Source organism: Neolamprologus brichardi, chromosome 8 (genome assembly GCF_056152115.1).
Source record: "Neolamprologus brichardi isolate AB-2024 chromosome 8, ASM5615211v1, whole genome shotgun sequence".
NCBI classification, from domain to species: Eukaryota; Metazoa; Chordata; class Actinopteri; order Cichliformes; family Cichlidae; genus Neolamprologus; species Neolamprologus brichardi.
In genome coordinates this window covers 27,597,501-27,606,078 of record NC_142111.1, presented here as the reverse complement: position 1 = coordinate 27,606,078, position 8,578 = coordinate 27,597,501, and the positions used below count along the sequence as shown (strand labels likewise).

The window sequence follows — 8,578 nt, the reverse complement described above, 5'->3', positions numbered from 1 at the left end:
GTGTGATCACAGTGCTTATTCCAGCATGTTGTATCTGACACAGCTCAGTGACCCATCCTCTTTACTTCACCCTCAGCTTTCTTCTCTTTTCTCTCCTGTTTGTTTTTCCATTTCTCTCCTTTCTTCTCATCTTTCACCCCCGTCTGCTCCAGCATAACAAACAAAATAATCTGAATAATGAAATAAAATCATTAAAATAAAAACATTAACAGGGGGAGCCTACAGAGAGTCCGCGGTGCTCCTCGTGGGACAGGACAGGTTAAATAAAGAAATACAAAACACCACTGAAGTTTAATAAAAGTTTAATAAAAAATAAAACAACAGCCATCGTGTGTTTAAATCACACGATGGCTGTTGTGTTTTATTCAGCGTCCTTTCTGTTTTGTATGCTTTTGTAGCATTTTTCTATTTGCTGGTATTTTCTGAAGTTGTAGTGTGTTTGACATTTCAGGGCCACCGTAGCTGCCACCTGTTCCACGTTTACCTGTCAGCTCCTCAGGTGTGTCCCACCTTTCCTCTGGTTTGGATCTTTGTTGGGACTCTTGTTGATTAACCTGCAGCCCAGATTATACTCAGCCTACAGCTAACAACACTTCATCTCTCTCCGCCTCTGACACTGTCTCACATTAATCTTATTTCACACCAACGTTTCTGGGACAAAATGTACAGAAGGAAACATTTTGTGCAGCAGTGAGGAGGCTGTAACCAGCAGTGAGATAGTTTCTCATTTATACTCATTCGTTCTTCTCACTGTCATCTGTGGAAGCAGTGCAAGCCTTCAGGAGAAGAATGAACTCGTTCAGCAGAGGTGTGCATTAACCTGCCAATCACACTGAATGGCTCATTAAGTGAAGGGGCCCTGTTAATGGAAACGAAGGACCACTTTGTGGGTGATTATGCACAGGTGAGGAAGCTTTAGGGGTTAAACAACTGATGTCAAGCCATTTTAGAGACTTTGATTATAAGCTGAATCCTCCCTTTCAGGGCGAGGATAAATATTTCTAATTCCTGCAAAACATTTTAAACTTCGTTCATGATTTAAGGCCGCTGGCGTGCGTTATCTGTTAATCCTGACGTCCTCTTGCAGCCTGAAAACATCAGGTCCCTCATACAGAGATGTGACTGCTGGCTCTTTGGGTCGAGTGCCGCTTTAATCCCGGTGTACACCCACACGCAGATTTCTTCTGATTCGTGCAGTCACGTAGATGAACGCCTGTATCGCCCCACTCAGCTGGAAATGTCATTATGTAATGCCACTTTCTCAAAGTGGAAGGCAGCAGATCAGGATGTTCTGCTAATCCCACAGTTCAGACCATCACACGCTGACAGCTGAGCACTTTTCAGTCATTTCAGAGTGAGCGAGAACACAAAATACCCCCCACAGAGTGTTTTAGTCCTAATGTACCGCAGCATGATGTTGTCATTTTCCCCTTCAGAGCAAAATATTTGAACAATGTCAGCTAGCAGGCTAACTCCCCCCATGTTAGCTATTGCTGTAGAAGATAAATGATGTGATTTAGTGATGCTGAAAGAAAAACTGTTTAACAGAAGTTATTATCACAGTCACGCTAGTTGCTGAAGTAATTTGGCGAGCTAGCCAATGTAATGATAGCTGTTATTGTTGAAGCTACCCACAGGGGGCGCTCTGTAACCAATAAGATATACAGAATAGAAGAAGAAAGTGATCGCTGTAGAAAAAACAATAAACAGCTAGCTGAAGCTAGCACCAGGAGCAATTCTTGATGTTTTATTCATAGAAGAATAAGAACATTACAGCCAACTAGCATTTCTGCTCAGGTATGACTTTTTCACCAGAATGTTATATTTAGCCAGCTAGCTTTAGCTTAGCTACGCTATATAACTTTAGTGATTATGGCTAACATTAACTGATTAAAATAATTTGAACATGACCAGCTTGGGTGAATTAGCCAAAGTCAAACCTTGCAGCTTTTCAGTGTTAGCAGAAGGATGGGTAACAGTCATCTTCATGGACCTTCTGCTGGCTAATGTTAGCAAACATTAATTTCATGTCATGGTGCTGGGTTGGTGACCCAGTGGTTTTTGAGTTTTGTACTTTTGGTTTTTGGTTTCTTCACATGGTGTTAAGTTAGTGTTAATGTTAGTGTTAAGTTCCTTAGTCTTTTAGTGTTTCTTCAGTTCTAGTTTTTGGTTTTGTTATGTGGCTTCCTCGTGGTTGCTGTCTCCCCGTCAGCTTTATCCCCTAGTCAAGTCTGCGTCTGGTATGTTTCCTGTTTTACTTTGAAAGTCTGTGTCCTCTGTCAATGTATTGAGTTTTGCCTCACCTTGGTCTTGTCCTGTCTGATTACTCCCAGCTGTGCTCCCCTGTGCCTCGTTCCCCTCCTTATCCTCAGTGTATTTAAGCCTGTGTTTGTCAGCGTTGTCTGTGTTCCACCCTCAGGTTAAGTGGAGCGGGTGGAGGAGTTCATGCATGTCATGTTAGCGAATTCATGTAATTCATAGTTTCTTCATGCACCTGTACGAGTCGTGCTCACAGTCATTTTTAGGTTTTTGTTTAGCCCTCGCCACTGTTCTCATTGTAGCTTTTGTTTTGTACTCTTGTTATTCAGCCATAATAAAAGGCTCGCCCTTGTTTAAAGTTACTCCCATCTCCTCACCTGTGTCTGCGCCTGGGTCCACACACCTTCACTCAGTCTGCCCTGCAGACCGTGACATTTAACTGCTAATAGAGATAAATGATTACAAGCTGTGTCCCAAAACTGAGGCTGCATTTGTAGGCAGATTAAATCACAGCCAGGCGACGAAGGCGGTCCCAATTCAAGGCTCCAAACACGGGCGACATGTGCATATTAGTATTGTACAGCACTTTGGTCTACCAGGTGTGTTTTTAAAGTGCTATATAAATAAATAAATGATGATGATGACAAAGGTCGGGTCCTCCAAAGGATGCAGCCTAGGCTTCGGGACACAGCTACAGCAGCTATATGTATCCTGTGTAAAGCCACATCAGTTTCTAGTTTGTTTCCTTTTGTGGGTTTGAGTTGATCTTCTGCTTGTTTGGTGACTTTAGCGATTAGTGGACTTGATTTGTAAGCTAACATTAGCTCACGTTGTTCACTGTTGCTGTGAGTGTCACTCTGAGTATAAATGTCACATGCAGTGGAGATGTATTAAAATAATTTTAAAGCCTTAATATGTAAACAGAATGAGTTTGAGGCTTTTCTACTGGTAAACAGCTGTTTAGTTTCCACTCGTTTATTCATAGATTTTCATGTTTCTGTACACTGGGATCAAGTAAAAATTTCCATTACACAGTGACAGACCTGAAAAGAAATGCGTGACATCATTAGTGTGATTTCCTTAAAAACATTACAGCTCATATTTGTCTGAACATACAGCACGAACCACAAAATCCAGGAGTGTCTAAACTGTAATGTTTTCATCACTGAAGTAACTCTTTACTCAGCAGCTGCAGTAACGTGTCTGCAGGTCAGCAGAAAACCTAAACGTGGGGTTGCCTTAGAAGGTAAGTGCAATGCAATGGCTGCATGTTATACGATATGGGAACGTGCATCATCAGAAAATAACCAGGGAAAACTAAAACAAAGCAGTTCACTTCAGATACATTTTGAACCATTTAAAGTGTTTCTGACACTCTGGTGAAACCTTGACTTGCTGGTTTGATTACAGCAGCGTGACCTCAGCACCGTGACTTTGGGCTTCTGTTCGTTTCTTCTGTGCTGTGGCTCATCATGAGTGAAGTCAGAGCCTGTTGACAACCTGAAGCTTACGTAACCTTCCCCACAGACAAAAAGACATCAACAAATACACAATACATCCTCCTAATACGCAGCAGTGGCCACGAGATAATCCCCAAACATGAAACATGGGCGGGCGGATAATTGTGCAATTCATATTACAGATACGACGCAGCCATTGGTGGGTTGCTCAGCTGGCTGTGCTGTTTTATATAAGAGGATTTGCTCCAGCATGGCCTCTGTGGCACAAGCCCTCTAAAAAGACTCGGGGTGGGATCATATGTCAGGCAGTGCCAGAGCCAATGAGCGGTGGGGGCGGAGTCTATCTGGTCAAGGAGGATTTTGTAGTTTCAGGAAGGGAGCGGGATTAAACCAGTCGGTAGCCACGGTGGTTTCCAGAAACATCAAATGTTTGAATCACAGAAAGCAGCAGACCCAAACTGCAAACATTACTCCAACACGTCTGATCACATGGATCAATGAACTGAGAAAGGATTTAATTTAGCATAAAGCTAGCTCTCATTAGCTCATTAACTGGCCCAGCAGGCAGCGCAGCAGCGGTAACTCATCCCAGCGGACTGTGCTACTACAGGAGTACTGCTGATGTGATCTAACCCGCCCACAAAAGTGGAAGTATTCCAAGTTTTTATATTTACAACAGCACTTTTGTGTTTTAAACATTTTTAACGTCTTTCAGGTTTTGCTGAAGGTTAAATGTGTAAAATAACCTGCTGGTTTAAAACGTCTTGATGCATCTCAATCATCCAGGAAAATAAATCTCCAAAAGTTGATTCTGTTCATCTGGACGTAGCGTTTTCTGACTGAAGAAGTCACCTGGATGAGTGACGAAACGTTTCTCCCAGAAAACGCTACGTCCAGATGAACAGAATCAACTTTTGGAAACCTGCTGATTACGTTTGCAGTCTGGCCCAGCTGGCAGCGTCAGTGTCTCTGTAGAAACTGAAAGTGTTTATATTTAGATTTTTTTCTCAAATGAATATTTAGAAGTAAAAATTTTAATTAAAGTTTTGTAGTTTTTTACTGAACAGATCACAGAACTACAGTAAAGTCAGGCTGTGTGTGCACAGTCTCACTAAACTGACCTAAAAACACGAGAAACTGATTTCATCAACAAATCAAAGAGAATCTTCGACTCGCAGCTCCAGCTTTTCTTTGTCATTTCATTTGGATGAAATGGTAACAGGATGCGTTAACTACATTTTACAAAACTACATTTGATTTTTTGTTTTTGATTTTTTGTTTTTTGTTGCAAACATCAGGAAAGTTGGACTTTGGTGAAAGCTGGGACTGCTTGGCTCAGCTAGCCACCGCGCCGTGTTCGTAGGTAGGCCCAGCAGACGCTGGACAGGTGCTGCAAAATCATTACAAAGTGTGTCTATGAACATTTAAACTATTCATGATCTTTTAAGCACAACAGTATTTATTTTTTACTTTTAAGTTCAGGTTTTACTAACGTGAGAAAACCACCAAATGGTGGAAACGTTAACGTTATGACGTTATGACGTTATGACGTTAGCCTTAGCGCTGCGTTCGTAAACCAGACCAGCAGACATTTCTGTGTCGAGGTTTGAATGAGATTGTACTGAGGGGAGTAAATGTAACACAAAAGCTGTTAAAATGGTGTGTTTTATTTTATTTTGATAACATTTTCTAATTTTGTCAGAAAGCCGCAGCTTTTACGACCGCTGAGCAGCATCACCTGTTTTCACCTGATCTGACCCAGCATGCAGCGCTGCAGGTGCTACAGCACAATCAGGTAATGACTAGTTTTTTATTTCTTATTATTTATTAATTTATGGTTTGTTTAATGTGTAAAACACAGTTCTCTGTTTAAAAACGTGAGTTTTACTGAAGCTTCGAATGATTACGTTTCTGTGTTGATTCATTAAAATAATTTTTGAAAGGTTTTCAAACCAGTTTTTCACATTTCTGTTACAAATGTAACAGGAAGTGAGGCTGTGTCCACGTGGCAGGCTCTAACGTGGCCCAGCAGACAACAGGTATGACAACATAACGAGGAAGTGCAACTGAAAGTGAAACTGTGACAGTCAACAGTTTGCATTGAATGATAACAAGCAGCTGTTTTAAGTCTCACTGGTTAAAATGGTTGTTTATGTACTCGTAGAAATGTCTGATGATTTAAGAAAGTGATGCTTTGATGTTACTATGGAGACGGGCTAATTCAAAAAGGTTCTTAGTCACACGTAGTCGCCGGCCATGTTTACAACATTCTCAGTGGCGTGACGGGAACAGCAGACATGGCAGACACTGGTGTCATGTTGGAAACTGTCAACACAGCATCAAATAAAATCAGATTTAAATTTAAAACTGTTTTCACAGACGACAGAGCTTATTGTTGCTGTGCAGCTACAGAGCTTAACAAATCTGTTACACCAGAGATCATGAAACAAGAACATCTGTCAAAACTTGTTTAATAATAACGTTTGATTTTCGTTTGTTTGACAAATAAACTAAATTTGCTTTTTTTTTAAAACCCAATTTCTTTCTTTTTGTAAACCAGTAAATTTGAAAGTGAATACAAACAGAAACTATTGTAACATTGAACATACTCAGATTGACGTGACTGCACATACAGCCGGCTAACGTTACAGCTGGTTACAGCTGTGACACTGTTGGTGAGGTGACACGTTTGTTAAGCGCTGTAAATGCAGCTTGCAGAACATGGCTGCCTGTTCAGGAGCTTCCTGAACGCCTTTTTGTTATTAGCAACACAACCTTTAAAGGTTCCCCCTGCTGCAAACTGGGCACCAGTATCATCCTCTGACTGGATGTGATGGTGTTTGTGTTGTCATCCACACCAGCATCACAGACTCAAAGCACAAAGTGTTTCCTGTCCACGCATGGCCCTGATGTGTGGCAGGTGTATGAGATTCAGCCCCCGGCGATTCCTGTCCACGGACACGCTGCCTGCCACAGCGAGGCGAAGGGAAGGAGGGGGTGGGGTTTGAAAACATGCTGTCTGTAACCTTAGTTACCGCTGTAGGACACAGGTGTGTCAGCCTCAGCTTTTAAAAACACGTTTGGATTTCTCGTTAGTGGCGTGGGAAACGCTAACGGGGTCATCGTAACTGGACGTCGTCATGAACACCAAGCTGATTGGCTCTTCTGAAGCTCTGATTTACTCAAAATGAAGAAGCATACGTGTGCATTTAAGGGTTGAATACAGTGCACTGTAGTCGTTTTCCTTAAACGTTCAGTCGTCAGACTCAACAGTGAGACTCCTGCAGGGTAGCGAGGAGCGTTCCTGGATAAGATGGCATCCATCGAAGAACCGCAGCCAGCGCCCTACTCCATCACTGCTATCTTCAGTTTTCCAGTGATGCCACACTCTGTGGGTTCAGGGAAGGTGCTGACACCACCCTCAGTCTTTGTCAGCTTGGCGGGTGGGGGTCACGTCAGCACTGAGGTGAGATGGAGAATCTGCTACTGATGACTTCAAGTTCACACACTGTGAGGTCTGAAGTTTCTGCAGATCTCCGTGAGGCCGAATCTCCAGAATCCCACAGATCCACGGTGAGCTGATGGCGCTGTAGGTGAGCGGAGGTCAGTGGTGGGAACTGCAGGGAATTCTGGGATTTGCAGGTGAGGCCAAAACCCTGGAAAAGAACAGGAAAACCACAGTGAATACTCTGATCTCTACTGTTCTCGACAGCTTTTCAGTCATTTCAGGCACAAATTGAAGCATCTTTAAGTTTTTCTTTAAATTCCAACTCATCCGATTTGTTTGAACCTTTGAAGCGTGTCGTTAACGGCGTGCTCAGTATGTTGGTGCTGCTCTAACAAACCGATGGCCGTGACTTGGTGGTTCCACTTGTTCCAGACCATCAGTGAAGAACAGCTCCACGCTGAGTTTGTTCTTGAGCTTGGAGATGCACCTCAGAGCTAATGTTAAATGGATGCTAAATGTTCTGCTGACACATGAAGTCCCCAAGAACATGATCTGATGTTACCACCCATACTCTGCTCCAGCTGTGCCTTGTGTTAGTGCACAAATGTCTCCATCACTGATGCTGGTGTCTCCTTCAGTACAACATAAACACAGGATGTTCTCTCAGATACAGACAAATCAAATACAGGATTTCCCTCCAAACAAACATCATCAGTTCCTCCGTCAGATTCTTTTAACACCACCCAGTAAATCTGCGATAACACCAACATCTGCTGCACAGCTGTGAACATTAACCCATACAATCAAGCATCCAAACAGTTATCCCTGCTGTTCAGCATACGTCAAAGGGATGAGTGACGTTGACCCGAAAGTCTTTCCATTGATTATTTTCCTGTCCAGTGAGGGTTTATGTTGTCAGCTTATTTGATCTGTGATGGTGGGCGGGGAGAGGCGGGGGATTAACAGGCTGGTTTGAAGCGTCAGGACCAAAGCTTAAGCGTCCGAGTCCTCTGGGACCTTAGGTTGGGGGTGGAGGACGCAGTCTGCTGCTGCTCTGTGTGTGAGTGCAGCTTTATTCAGGAGAAGCTGGTTAATGCTAACGTAGCACCGAGCAGTTTAAGAGTCACCTAGAATTAAAACTGCACTCTTGTTGAAAAGAGCGCAGAGCCCAGGGTCTGTTTGTGGGCTGAGTAACTTATGTGTTAGTGGTGCAAAGAAGGTCCAGATGATAAAGAGCCGTCATCTGACCTCAGTCAAAGAAGAACTGATGGCCTGGCAGGTGTCAGTGTTAGCACAGGTAACAGTTTGAACTGCACTGACGTAGCCATGGCTCCACTCATCTGTTGTGTCCTGCACCAGTACCTCTGCATGGCTGACTGATGTTAACTTATCCATCTGAGCCCTGATGACA

General features: G+C 43.0%; 1 protein-coding gene across 1 annotated transcript in view; it reads left to right on the top strand.

Moving 5' to 3' along the window:
• Positions 1-5,418: 5,418 nt before the first annotated feature.
• Positions 5,419-8,578, top strand: part of ankfn1a (ankyrin repeat and fibronectin type III domain containing 1a) — a 116,885-nt gene continuing 113,725 nt past the window's right edge. Inside the window, exon 1 of the mRNA XM_087845046.1 lies at positions 5,419-5,514. The gene's annotated coding sequence lies outside the window, so the exon portion shown is untranslated. The remainder of the gene's footprint in view (positions 5,515-8,578) is intronic.